Consider the following 13864-nt stretch of genomic DNA (forward strand, 5'->3'; position numbering starts at 1 on the left):
AAGGGCTGATCTTACTCTTGATCTTAATAAAGAAACTTCTGACTCATACGTACAAGAAATGAGAAACGAGTACTGTGATGAGGATTAGAGGGGCCCTGCCTCCAGCCAGGGGGAGGAAAGGGACAACCGGGTTTACTGGACTGTGTGGATTCGGTGGCCTGGCACATCAGACCCACAGAAGTATAAGGCTCTGGTAGACACCGGTGCACAGTGTACCCTAATGCCATCAAGATATATAGGAACAGAACCCATCTATATTTCTGGGGTGACGGGGGGATCCCAACAGCTATCTGTATTGGAAGCCGAAGTGAGTCTAACTGGGAATGGGTGGCAGAAGCACCCCATTGTGACTGGCCCAGATGCTCCGTGCATCCTTGGCATAGACTACCTCAGGAGAGGGTATTTCAAGGACCCAAAAGGGTACAGGTGGGCTTTTGGTATAGCTGCCTTGGAGACGGAGGAGATTAAACAGCTGTCCACCTTGCCTGGTCTCTCGGAGGACCCTTCTGTTGTGGGGTTGCTGAAGGTCGAAGACCAACAAGTGCCAATCGCTACCACCACAGTGCGCCGGCGGCAATATCGCACCAACCGAGACTCCCTGATTCCCATTCATGAGCTGATTCGTCGACTGGAGAGCCAAGGAGTGATCAGCAAGACCCACTCACCCTTTAACAGTCCCATATGGCCAGTGCGGAAGTCTAATGGAGAGTGGAGACTAACAGTAGACTATCGTGGCCTAAATGAAGTCACGCCACCGCTGAGTGCTGCTGTGCCAGACATGCTAGAACTTCAATATGAATTGGAATCAAAGGCAGCCAAGTGGTATGCCACAATTGATATTGCTAATGCATTTTTCTCAATCCCTTTGGCAGCAGAGTGCAGGCCACAGTTTGCTTTCACTTGGAGGGGCGTTCAGTACACCTGGAACCGACTGCCCCAGGGGTGGAAACACAGCCCTACCATTTGCCATGGACTGATCCAGACTGCATTAGAACAGGGTGGAGCTCCAGAACACCTGCAATACATTGATGATATCATCGTGTGGGGCAACACAGCAGAAGAAGTTTTTGAAAAAGGGAAGGAAATAGTCCAAATCCTGCTGAAGGCCGGTTTTGCCATAAAACAAAGTAAGGTCAAGGGACCTGCACAGGAGATCCAGTTTTTAGGAATAAAATGGCAAGATGGACGTCGTCAGATCCCAATAGATGTGATCAACAAAATAACAGCCATGTCTCCACCAACTAGCAAAAAAGAAACACAAGCTTTCTTAGGCGTGGTGGGTTTTTGGAGAATGCACATTCCAAATTACAGTCTGATTGTAAACCCTCTCTATCAAGTGACCCGGAAGAAGAACGATTTCAAATGGGGCCCTGAGCAACGACAAGCTTTTGAACAAATTAAACGGGAGATAGTTCATGCAGTAGCCCTGGGGCCAGTCCGGGCAGGGCAAGATGTAAAAAATGTGCTCTATACCGCAGCCGGGGAGAATGGCCCTACCTGGAGCCTCTGGCAGAAAGCACCAGGGGAGACTCGAGGTCGACCCCTAGGGTTTTGGAGTCGGGGATACAGAGGATCCGAGGCCCGCTATACTCCAACTGAAAAAGAGATATTAGCAGCATATGAAGGGGTTCGAGCTGCTTCAGAAGTGATCGGCACTGAAGCACAGCTCCTCCTGGCACCCCGACTGCCGGTGCTGGGCTGGATGTTCAGAGGGAGGGTCCCCTGTACACATCATGCAACTGATGCTACATGGAGTAAGTGGGTCGCACTAATCACACAACGGGCTCGAATAGGAAACCCCAGTCGCCCAGGAATTCTGGAAGTGATCATGGATTGGCCAGAGGGCAAAGATTTTGGAATATTGCCAGAGGAGGAGGTAACGCGTGCTGAAGAGGCCCCAATGTATAATGAACTACCAGAAAATGAGAAGCAATATGCCCTGTTCACTGATGGGTCCTGTCGTCTTGTGGGAAAACATCGGAGGTGGAAAGCTGCTGTATGGAGTCCTATGCGACAAGTTGTAGAAACGGCTGAAGGAGAAGGTGAATCAAGCCAATTTGCAGAAGTAAAGGCCATCCAGCTGGCTTTAGACATTGCTGATCGAGAAAAGTGGCCAGTGCTCTATCTCTATACTGACTCATGGATGGTGGCAAATGCCCTGTGGGGGTGGTTGCAGCAATGGAAGCAGAGCAACTGGCAGCGCAGAGGCAAACCCATCTGGGCTGCCGCATTGTGGCAAGATATTGCTGCCCGGGTGGAGAACCTGGTTGTAAAAGTCCGTCACGTAGATGCTCACGTACCCAAGAGTCGGGCCACTGAAGAACATCAAAACAACCAGCAGGTGGATCAGGCTGCTAAGATTGAAGTGGCTCAGGTGGATCTGGACTGGCAACATAAGGGTGAATTATTTCTAGCTCGGTGGGCCCATGACACCTCAGGTCACCAAGGAAGAGATGCAACATACAGATGGGCTCGTGATCGAGGGGTGGACTTGACCATGGACACTATAGCCCAGGTTATCCATGAATGCGAAACATGTGCTGCAATCAAGCAAGCCAAACGGTTAAAGCCTTTTTGGTATGGAGGACGATGGTTGAAATATAAATATGGGGAGGCCTGGCAGATCGATTATATCACACTCCCACAAACCCGCCAAGGCAAGCGCCACGTGCTTACAATGGTGGAGGCAACCACCGGATGGCTGGAAACATATCCCGTGCCCCATGCCACTGCCCGGAACACTATCCTGGGCCTTGAAAAGCAAGTCCTATGGCGACATGGCACCCCAGAAAGAATTGAGTCAGACAATGGGACTCATTTCCGAAACAACCTCATAGACACCTGGGCCAAAGAGCACGGCATTGAGTGGGTGTATCACATCCCCTATCATGCACCAGCTTCTGGGAAAATTGAACGATACAATGGACTGTTAAAGACTACGCTGAGAGCAATGGGTGGTGGGACATTCAAACATTGGGATACGCATTTAGCAAAGGCCACCTGGTTAGTCAACACTCGGGGATCTGCCAATCGAGCAGGCCCTGCCCAGTCAGAACTTTTACGTACTGTAGATGGGAATAAAGTCCCTGTAGTGCACATAAAAAATATGCTGGGGAAGACAGTCTGGGTTATTCCTGCCTCAGGCAGAGGCAGACCCATCCGTGGGATTGCTTTTGCTCAAGGACCTGGGTGCACTTGGTGGATAATGCGGAAGGATGGGGAAGTCCGATGTGTGCCTCAAGGGGATTTGATTTTGGGTGAGAATAGCCAATGATCTGAATTATGTGATGTTAAGTACTAATTATAGTTATAATAGTTATACTAATAATACACAGATATACTAATAATACTAATAATATTATATGCCATACTAATGTTATTATAATAAGAATCACCCAGATTAATGAAGAATAACTTCAGTGAAACCAAGCAAAGCACAGTGATGATGGTACCAGAACTGACTTCAACCTGAAACAATCCAACACCACATACCATCTCCATTTTTCCTGCCCTGAAAGATTATTATGACAGATGGAGCCCGAAGTCATGGACTAAATGAACTCACCGAACATTTTAGAGGGATGGCCCACAGATGAAGGGAATGATATCTGTGTATGTGTGTATATATACATATAAAAGGGGGTGGTGATTAATGAAAATGTACTGGAAAATGTGAGACTTGAGCATGATGCAAATGGTATAGAATAAGGGGTGGATATTGTCCTGGTTTCGGCAGGGATAGAGTTAATTTCCTTCCTAGTGGCTGGTACAGTGTTTTGGATTTAGGATGAGAACAAAGTTGATAACACACCGGTGTTTTAGTTGTTGCTAGGTAATGCTTACACTAGCCAAGGACTTTTCAGCTTCCCATGCTCTACTGACTGAGGAGGCTGGAGGTGCACAAGAAGCTGGGAGGGGGCACAGCCAAACTGGCCAAAGGGACATTCCATACCATGTGACGTCATGCTCAGTACATAAACTGGGAAAAGCTGGCCGGGGGGGCCGCTGCTCGGGGACTGGCTGGGCATCGGTCAGCGGGTGGTGAGCAATTGTGCTGTGCATCACTTGTTTTGTGTATTATTATTATTATTATCATATTATTATTATCATTTTATTTCAATTATTAAACTGTTTTTATCTCAACCCACGAGTCTTTCTAACTTGTGCTCTTCCAATTCTCTCCCCCATCCCACCGGGTGGGGGGGAGTGAGCGAGCGGCTGTGTGGTGCTTAATTGCTGACTGAGATTAAACCACGACAATACCGAAGCAACAACAGTGTCAAACCCCTATGAAAATTCAGGCTACTAAAGGATGATGCAGAAACAGTGGTATTAGTGTGCGTTCAACAAGCACTTTGTTAACTCTTCCACTCTGAACAGCTCTGTGGCTAAGTATTCGAGGGATGGCTCTGTGGCAATACAGACCCAGATTTTAACAACTCCACGCACAACAAGCTACCAAATCGCATCCTTATCTTGGCTATGAAATTATCCGAGTGCTAGACAACCTCAGGTATGCAGCCTCAGTTCACAATAAAGACTGTGAAAGCCACAAAAATACTGTTCTCTACACTTGTGCTGTACTACAAGTTTTTATATGATCTAAGCCCCACAAGTAGTTTAGCTAATTTAAATGATTCGTACTCTAAACTCCAATCTTACAAATGGGTGAGCGTTCTCAGAGATCCAGAGGGGGTGAGAAGGTATAGAAGTTTGACTGTACAGTCAGGTAGAAGATGCAAAAGTTAACATATTTATTAACATTTCCATTTTTAAAATATGACCACTACACAAATGGACAGTTTTGCTTGCAGTTAAACTGGCATAAAAGCAAATGTCATGAAACTGCAGCTATATCTGCCTTTTACAACTGCAGATAAAATCACATTGCCTGGGAGTGGACAACGGTGGCATCCAAATAACTAGTGTTAAAACATACTCTATTTTCCTCCCCAGTGACACCCCCCAGGTCACTCCTGCATAAGTGAGAATAGAGTTTGCAAACGCTTATCCAAATGAATTTTCCTAATATGATCTGTCATATTATAAAAGGATTCTTTTATCTCCCAAGATTACAAATCAGACTGCAGGAGTCAATAGTGAAAAATATACTATGAATTTCTCCTCAGTTCTGGGAAAGCCATGACCATGTGGTAATTGCTGTGTCTGTTTTTCAGGCACCTTTACAACCACAGCCTTTTCAGCTCTCATGTTCAGATTTTCCTTTTTGATCACTAATATGGAAAGTGACCTCAGGACAGAAGATATCTTACTCCTTTTGTGCTATACGATTTCAAAGCCAAAACCTTAAGTTACAATATGCCAGTGCCATCTCTGTAGTGACGGATGCAGCTGGACATAGAAGGGATCTTTCCTATTCTGTGAGGCTCCTATTTAGCGTACTGATTTTGTCTAGTCTAATGAAAGATGTTTTGTAACAGATGCCAAGTACTTATTGGTACTTATTGGTGCTCCTGGGGAAGGGGGAAAAGGACAGTTTTTAAACAAGACCCAGAAGAGCAGCTCCAGATGACTGGAGCTGCACTGGGAAAGTTACAAGCTGCTTTAAGACTTGAAGAAAAATCATGAGAAATTTTTTATCTGTGCTTGCCTCTTCCCTTCACTGCATAGCAAGATATCCAAGCTCTCAATTACAGACAATCTGGAGTACCACCAAGTGCATTTCTCCATAAAACTGAGTCAGTATCAACAAACATACATGGTAAAATACAGTCACTTGAGACCACTCATTCCCAACGCTCTGGGCATCTGTTTTGTCCATGGGGATCCATAACCACTGCTCCCTGAGTGACTTTTGCTCCCAGCAGTGCCTTCTTGAAAAATCAGTCCTCAAGAACTTTTTCTTTCCATTTTTCCTCCTTCCACATCAAATACTATCTGAAAGCATTGCTCTCCCAACTTTCCTTCTCAAAGAAATAAAAACTATGTGGCAGGGTTATGTGACTTTATAACTATTACTTAACCCATCAAAGCAAACGGGTTAACACATATAACCCATTGTTTGTCTGAGGATAAAATGCACCAACAGGCACCATACAAAACAAAGCTGATGTCATACTTATGAATCCAAAATAGAAAAGGCTTTTCTTCCTGTTATAGTATATGAATTTCAAAGCTGACTCATAGAGAAATATCAGGGAAATAAACCAGAAAATATTGAAGTTTGTAATTCAGAAATGAAGTGCTACCTTTCAAGCTATTACTAAGTGCTACATATGTCTGAAATGTTTACAAAAGACATTTTTTCAGAATTTCTCTTCAACAGCCATTTAAGTATACTGTTAAAGAACTCGCCCTTGAACTAGCAAAGAACTCATCTGTTTGAGAGTGCATCAGTTGACCTAAAATATTTTGTATTATCTCCTACCTTATTGTTCAAAAGATTTAAAATCCCCCTAAACTCTAATTTCTCTTTTTACCTAGTTCTTATTTCTATAGCCTATGAACTATAAAACAACAAACAAAAGCAGTGATAACATTTTTTTTTCACTAACAATAAAAACATCAAAATCAGTGACATTGATAAATAACTGCAATTCTATGCCAAGCTTAAACCCTCATAGACTGGCATGTGAAAATACTCACAGCTCTTCTGCTAAAATGTTCAAAAAACATCACAAAAAAATTCCAGAGAACCAAACTGAACTATTTATATATATATATATATATATATATAATTAAAAAGCAAGAAATCTCTCTCCCAGTAACAGTGGATAGAAGGAAGATAACATGAAAAATTGGCTTTTGCTGCAGAATATGGTATTGAGCCAAACAGAATGGAGTCTGATTGTTTATCATCTTTCCTATATTCCCATTACCAACAGATTATTACCATGATATTCCAATCACTAATTTGACAGGCTTTCAACTTGGTTTTTACCAGTCTTCTTTCCTAATGCTGTTACTTTACTTCTGTAAGGAACGTGTTAAATTTTTTCCTTTCCTAAAGGTTATTAATCTTCTTCATAGTAGAATCATAGAGTTCCTGTATTAACCTGGGCTCATGCATTAAAAGAAACAGAATACAGGGAGTCCCAGTTACTTAAGGAATAAAGGTGTTGAAAAATATTTCAGGAGTGTTTTCCTTCAGTTTCTGTTGCAGTTTAACTAGAGAAGAAGTTCCCCCTCTCTCTAGACTGAAGACAAGATCTTTACCCCACACCTTGAAGCACAGTGAAGACCTTTAAAAAAGGAAAATCAATAAAAGGTAGCTCATGTTGGCTGCTTTCCCTCCCACCACCCATAAAAATAATAGCTGGTGCCTTAGTTCAAGCAAGTTTAGCTTCTGAAGTCAGGCCTTTGTCATCTAGTGCTAAGAGTCTTCACTGAAGACTAAGGTACCTGTCGGTATTAACCGGCACGTTTATTAAATGGAACCTGGGTCACCTTATGGGATGGGATTAACAAACATGCGAGTGCCAGCTGAAAAACAAGAAAAACACCTCAAGGTGGAGATCTCCGAGTTTCTGGAATGAAAATTCCAACTGAAGTAATGGAAATCCCACTATCCAAGATGCTTCCAGGACACTATTCCAAACCTGTAGGTTTAAACAGCTGGAGTTTCCTCCACACAACAGGTTTTCTCTACACCTCCACTTTGAATGTTTGAGAATATTTGGCAGCTGCCTGGGACAGCTCCAAAAATTACCGTATCACAAATCACAGCAGATTTGCCTAAAGGAAAGTCACTAACGTGAACATGCACAACAACAGCGAAAATGCCTCCTTTCAGAAACATGAGATCAATGTTCAAATGTCCCACTAAAAATAGCTCAGTGTTAACAGCTGAGCAGCACTTTTTTATTCTTTTTCTTTGTTTGCTCATGTTAACTTGGGCAAAAAGTCAACAGTAAAGTACAATTTCAGACAGCGTATTTTTTAAATGCTTTCAAGGAGAGTATTCCAAGCTTTCACAAGGGCCTGAGCCACGACACATCTTTTAGACTATCTCATCTTTGTCTTCTAGGCATTTCTGGGGTTAAAGTCTAGCAGGAGCTGCACTAAGATTTTTTTTAATATGGAAATTACAGAACATTCTTGAACATAAATATTCCCAAATGGATATATTTTCGTTTCAAAGCAAAATTAGCATAAACACATTTGAAGAAATTAATATTCTCTCTGTCACGCTTGCCTACAAACCCCCAAAATACCTTGGCACATTTTGTTTTTAGCTTTTATAGCATATAATCTATCCAAACAGAAAACATACTATTAAAAGTATCATGACAGAAAGATCCAAATAAGTTGGAATAACCTTCTTTGTTGTACTGCATACAGTTCAGCAGAGATACAGTCCACATAGACCTTATTTAATTGTACAAAAATATTTCATTTTTTATTACTGTTTAAGAATCTGTGTGAACAAACCATGAGGACAGTGTTTACCTTGACTAAACACCACACTATGGTAAGGTTAAGCAAGGTGTATACTCTTTGGATGGGATTCACTTCACTGAACTGTACTGAAGTTAAGCAAAATAGGCAACTAGTTAGAAATGAGTAAAGAGGGATAGGAGCCTTCAAAAGGTTAATTCTTTCTGACTTTTAAACAGCTATCTTAAGAGACTATGAAACATGATTAAACTTGCATTCCAACATCTCATGCTTAATAATGATCTACAACAGTTCTTGGGCACACCAGGGAAGTATTCCAAACCTGACAATACTCTTGTTTGTCTCTTTATTTGTGCTTATTTCATCCATCCCCCCCAAAAAGAATTTTGACTGGAAGGAAAGGTTGGCTAGAAATTCCTCTATTTCTTTTTCTGCCTCAATAGGAGCGTGAGATGCCTTTTTCCTGAAACTTAGAGGCAGAAGTCCCTCAGACCTGATCATCTTTTCTCCTCCAGAAATCTCTTCAAGCGATGTTCTTCCAGTTTTTCTGGGCATCTGTATAAGTGACAGCCATGCAGGTCTGAGATGCTCCAAGTGTTGTCTCTCAGGAAGAGGCTTAGATTAAAACCCCAGTTTACTAGCCAAAAAAAATTACTTGGAGCTAAATAAAACCTAGAATATAGAAAAAAGGCCAAACCTAAACTGGGACAGATTCTAAATCTAAGGGAGTTGACCATAACTCTAATAAACAATAAACCTGAAAAAGCACTCACACATTTTCACTCTTATCTTCTCAGTCCTCCCTCCTTGCCATCCATCCTCTCGGACTGTCATTCAAAGCACTGCGTTTCCAACAGAACACCCCCCTTCCAAACTATTGACAATTCAGTCCATAAACAGTGTTTTTTCTTTACTGTGGCAATTTTCCAAGAAAGGACTGTGAGATCATCACACAATTGTTTTTACCACAGAACAATAACGACTTAGTACCACTATGTAATAATTAATTAGAAAGCAGGAAAAAAAAAAGAGAAGCTATACTAATCTCTCCTGGTATTCTTCTAGGCACTTAAAAACCTCAGAAACACAGGCTAAGCACTTACTAATAAACAAATAACTAAACATAGCATTGCCAGAAGTACATTAAAAAGGTTTCTTGCTGTGGCGTTTTCCTCCTGTTTATGGATAATTCTGCTAAAGAACGACCTGATCAATGTCTTAATAGCTGATAAATCCACTTAGAGCAACTCAGGATTTGCAACAGAACAGAAAGCACATTACTCACCCTTGCTCAAAGAATTCAGCTCCTTTTCGAACCTGGTGTTAGGACGAACCAGCATCTAGGCAAAGGGCAGTTCTTCACCAACGTACAGTTACAAGTTTAAGCATTTGTCAACTAAGGAGATATCTGGGGCAAGGTCTGTCACTGACTGTTAAGTACTGTACCCGTCATTTGTCACTACAGGCACATCAGCGATCTTCAACCACCATTTTCACTTCAGAACAAGCTTTTCTCTCACTGTTCATGAGTTTGCTGCCCAGCAGTCTGCTTCTAAACATATCTTTGTCACAGGCTAAACTTAACACGCCTTTGTCCAGCCCTACAAATTCACTTGATGCCTGATTTATCACACAGCTTTCCCTGTGCAGTGCAGGGAAACTGCAGGGCAATACAGTAGACAGCAAGTATCACACTGTATGGGAGTGATCAAAAAGCACAAGCTGCCAAACAGCCCAAGTCCAAAGAACCCAAACAATCATTACCCTTCATAAATCTTTAACCTCTTCCTTAAACATACATCAAGCATTCTCCTACTGACTACTGTCATATATGATGGGATTACCACTATGCATTTCTATGTTGGTTAAATATTTTATCCATATGCCAGGTACACACACAAACTCCAGTCACTAAGAAGTGCCATATATTCAGTTCACGTCACCTCTAAATCATATGTCTGGACACTTCTGTTTCTGCATCGTAACCTTCCTACAATACCATACTGTTACATGTAGACTTTCATTAGTCCTCTGATGGACTGCAGACATCCTGCTTGTTAGCTGTCACCTAGCTGATCTCAGTCACATTCCAAAGCTCTCCATGATTCCAAAAGCATAGCTGCAGCAATTACATTACCCATTTTGCTAATCTTCCTGACGTATCCAACACAGCCGTTTCAGACTCCTCTTGCAACATCATTCCTTTGATCCCCCCTGCAGCTTTTCTCTGCATCTGTTACATACTGAGCTGAAGTTTCTTGGATATTGCAAGCAGTGTTGCACACTTATTCCAGATCAGGTCCCCGCCCAGATGCACCCAGCTGAGGTGCCCTCCCTCAATTGGAAATACCTCTCCTGACACTTCCCTGGATCCCATCCATCATTTTCATGATGGTATCAAATTGACAGACTAGAGACAAACTTGAAGCCACCTACCCTCACACAGGCCTTTCTCCTTCAGTGTCTTCCATTGTTGAACTCCCTGTTCATAGGAAAAGTTGTTGCATTACTTCCTAAGCTGAGGATGTAGCACCATCCAATTTAAGGCATTCAGCACAGATGCCAGAGTCAGGTGCCTAGGCTCTGTTAACAGTCAAGAGAGAAAGGCAGGAGTTGGGTGCCTAATTAAAAATCTGCCTCTTTCCACTGATTATGTAAGAGCTTAGACTGCTAATTTTGACACCAAGGTTAAACTCAGCAAGTGAATTCCTGGCAGTGTGTGGCCCGAGACTTTGCTGTGTTGAATTCCATCCCTTTAGTACTACCTAATCGTACAATTAATTGTATAGTCATTCCATCCAAAACTGTACTGGAAATTAATGTCCTCCTCCCATCAGTAAGTTTCAACAGCGTGCTTTCAATACAACATGACAACAAAATCAACTCAACAACAAAAAAAAAGCCTCAAGAAAACTAAACCAGTCAACTCCCAAAGAATAATTCACCTCATATACCTACCTCCTGTTGTCTCCCCTTGTGCCAGTTCTTTGCCTGAGTTTACAGTTCTTACACTAACCTAATCTTCCTCCACCTTGAACAGTAATTTTATGCAGCACACCATGTTAAATGGTTCAGTAGAATCCAGAGAGACCAGATCTAGCACATTTTTTCTTTTTCTAGAAAACCTACTTTCTTATTAAAAAAAGATACTAGGTCAGTCTGATATGACCTACCTTAGCAAAATAGATCATGTTTTATCTTCCTTCCACTCAACTCCCGTGTCTTTAATTATTCATTCCTTCAAAAAATTTTCTAAGGTTATTAAGGTCAAATTAACAAGCCTGAAGTTGCTTAGATCACATTTTCTATTTCCTTAGAGAGATATATAACATTCAATAGTATCAAGTAATAAAAATCCTTTAAAAAAAATCCTAGTAACGGATCTGTATTTTAACTACACATTAAAAAAGGTACCTTTAAGAAATTCCCAATTTGGGAATTACCTATACAGCAACTTAAAAAGTCACTCTGACAGCCAGAAAGTCTGATTGCTTTTAAAATATGAGAGATGCAAAAACTGGATGCTGCTTCTGAGATTACAAAAAGCTACGTGAAATGATGAGTAAAATACCTAAGACTTCCTGACAGCTCCTGAGACCCCAAAATCAGAAGATACACAGCAAGATATAGCTAGGGCCCTTGTTTTACTTGATATGGGAAATCCCAGTGCGAATCTGAGATGCCTTCTGGGCTCTGTGTTACACAAGCCTCTTTAAGAGATGCACAGTACCTTAAATTCCCACCATTCAGTACAATTTCTTATATTCACAAACTGTTGAATATGTTCATGTAGACTTTCCGATTCGTTGGGTTACTCAAGCATGCTACATCTGGAAAAGTTTTTGTGCTGAGGCATGATTTTCTTGATAAAATTTAAAGGCTTTTTAAATGGACAAATACATTATCCAGTTCAAGAAAACTGTTTGATAGGATGCAAGAACCTGTTTTCTTTTTTTCCTTTTCTTGTTGTTTTAGCACTTCCGTACCTCTATCTGCTTGCCATACACATGCAAAAAATTTGCAACAAAGACCGTAAAAGCACACGAAACATTCCCTTAGTCTGCAATTTTAAGCTCTTTTTTTGACCCAAATTGGCATTTCTATGCCTTGAGCTGAAAGCAGTCATCTTGTTAAAAGGTGATATTTGTGTATGTTGCCTCCTTCAGACAAATTAGGCCTGAATTTTAAGACACCTACTTATTGATTCATTCTTCAAACGGCAGAATTGTGAGTTGTGCATCCTGGTGCTTTAGAAGTACGTTTGTAGCTGTCTGTACATGTCACGCAATGTTCAAAACAGGCAGCCAGTTAAGATTCCTTCTGAATATCATGGCTGAAAACTTCTGCTTGGGCTCTGCCTAAATTAACACTTATGAGGCACCTCAATAAACTCTGGTTCAGCAAGGCAACTCAGCTTAGGGACAGCACATGAGCACATGCGTAACTATAAGCTTCAGTCCTACTGAAATGAGCAGAAAAGCTAAGATTTCTCCTGATGTAGACTTTAAGACTGACTTGACTTCCTGGGAGACCTTGGATCACTGACAACTGCTCCTGATGTCACCAAGGACTGCAGGTGCTCGCTGTCTACAAAGGACTTTTAGTAAGATGTCTGAGTTCAGATTAAAGATACATATTTGAAAATTTGACCTCAGGTATTTAAAGCCCATCTGCCCTGCCCTCCCAAAAGGTCTGAAAATTAATGCACTAAAGTTAAAAATAACTAGGAGCCTTTTCTGCTATTTATGCTGCAGAGACTAGCATGCTAGCAATGCCCCAGTCTGAGGCATACTACCACTGCAGATTTTTGTCTTTCATTACAGTGCTTCAAGCTATTGTATTCCACCTAGCCTTAGAGGCCAGAGAGTTGGCAAGTGTTAGTACTGCATAGTCCAGTCCTTCTGACGTATGTAGGTCCTGACTTGAGGACCCACATGGTCACTTCCTATCTAATTTTCCTAGCTTTATGGAAAATACCACTGGAAGTAGGAAATGATCCATATGCAAAGTTTCCAAGAATGAAAATAGTAGGTAGGCAGCTGATTTTGAGGGTTGGTTTAGATGGTTTGCATTAAGTGTTAATCCTCTCAGCATGTTTTAGTGAAACAATTATTCCTGAAATCTTCCTAATGATTCTGTGGTAGTTCATCTGTGTATCTGCCAAGGATAATGCTGAGATTATTAACAATTAGGTACTGGACATTTTGTAATTTAAATACTGTAACAGCTTTATAATTAAAATGCAAACATAGGACTAAAATGAATATGTTATTGAATTGAATGTAAGCTTGGACAGGATAATGTTCCAAACACTTTAAATGCCTTGATGTAAGAGTAGCATTTAATTCCAAAAAACCCTTAATTTCTTTTTGTGCTTGCGCAGAACATAATGTAAGGTAAATACTTGTAAAAAGAGACAGAATTCATCATAGTGAAGAAACAAAGTAACAATCCACAGATCATTGTAGTCTCCAGACATTTAAAACATCTGAAATTGTGCTGCTGC

The 13864-nt window shown here is 41.3% G+C and overlaps 1 protein-coding gene across 14 annotated transcripts in view; it reads right to left on the bottom strand.

The window, feature by feature from the left end:
- Positions 1–13864, bottom strand: part of INPP4A (inositol polyphosphate-4-phosphatase type I A) — a 140442-nt gene that overhangs the window by 69837 nt on the left and 56741 nt on the right. The window contains exon 1 of one of the 14 annotated variants that reach the window (XM_076359191.1): positions 9644–9663. The exons of 12 other annotated variants lie outside the window; for them this stretch is intronic. The gene's annotated coding sequence lies outside the window, so the exon portion shown is untranslated. Of the gene's footprint in view, positions 1–9131; positions 9157–9643; positions 9664–13864 lie in introns of those variants that run through there. One more of the 14 variants, XM_076359200.1, reaches the window with a different exon arrangement.

The sequence above is a fragment of the Aptenodytes patagonicus genome, chromosome 1 (genome assembly GCF_965638725.1).
Source record: "Aptenodytes patagonicus chromosome 1, bAptPat1.pri.cur, whole genome shotgun sequence".
NCBI lineage: Eukaryota > Metazoa > Chordata > Aves > Sphenisciformes > Spheniscidae > Aptenodytes > Aptenodytes patagonicus.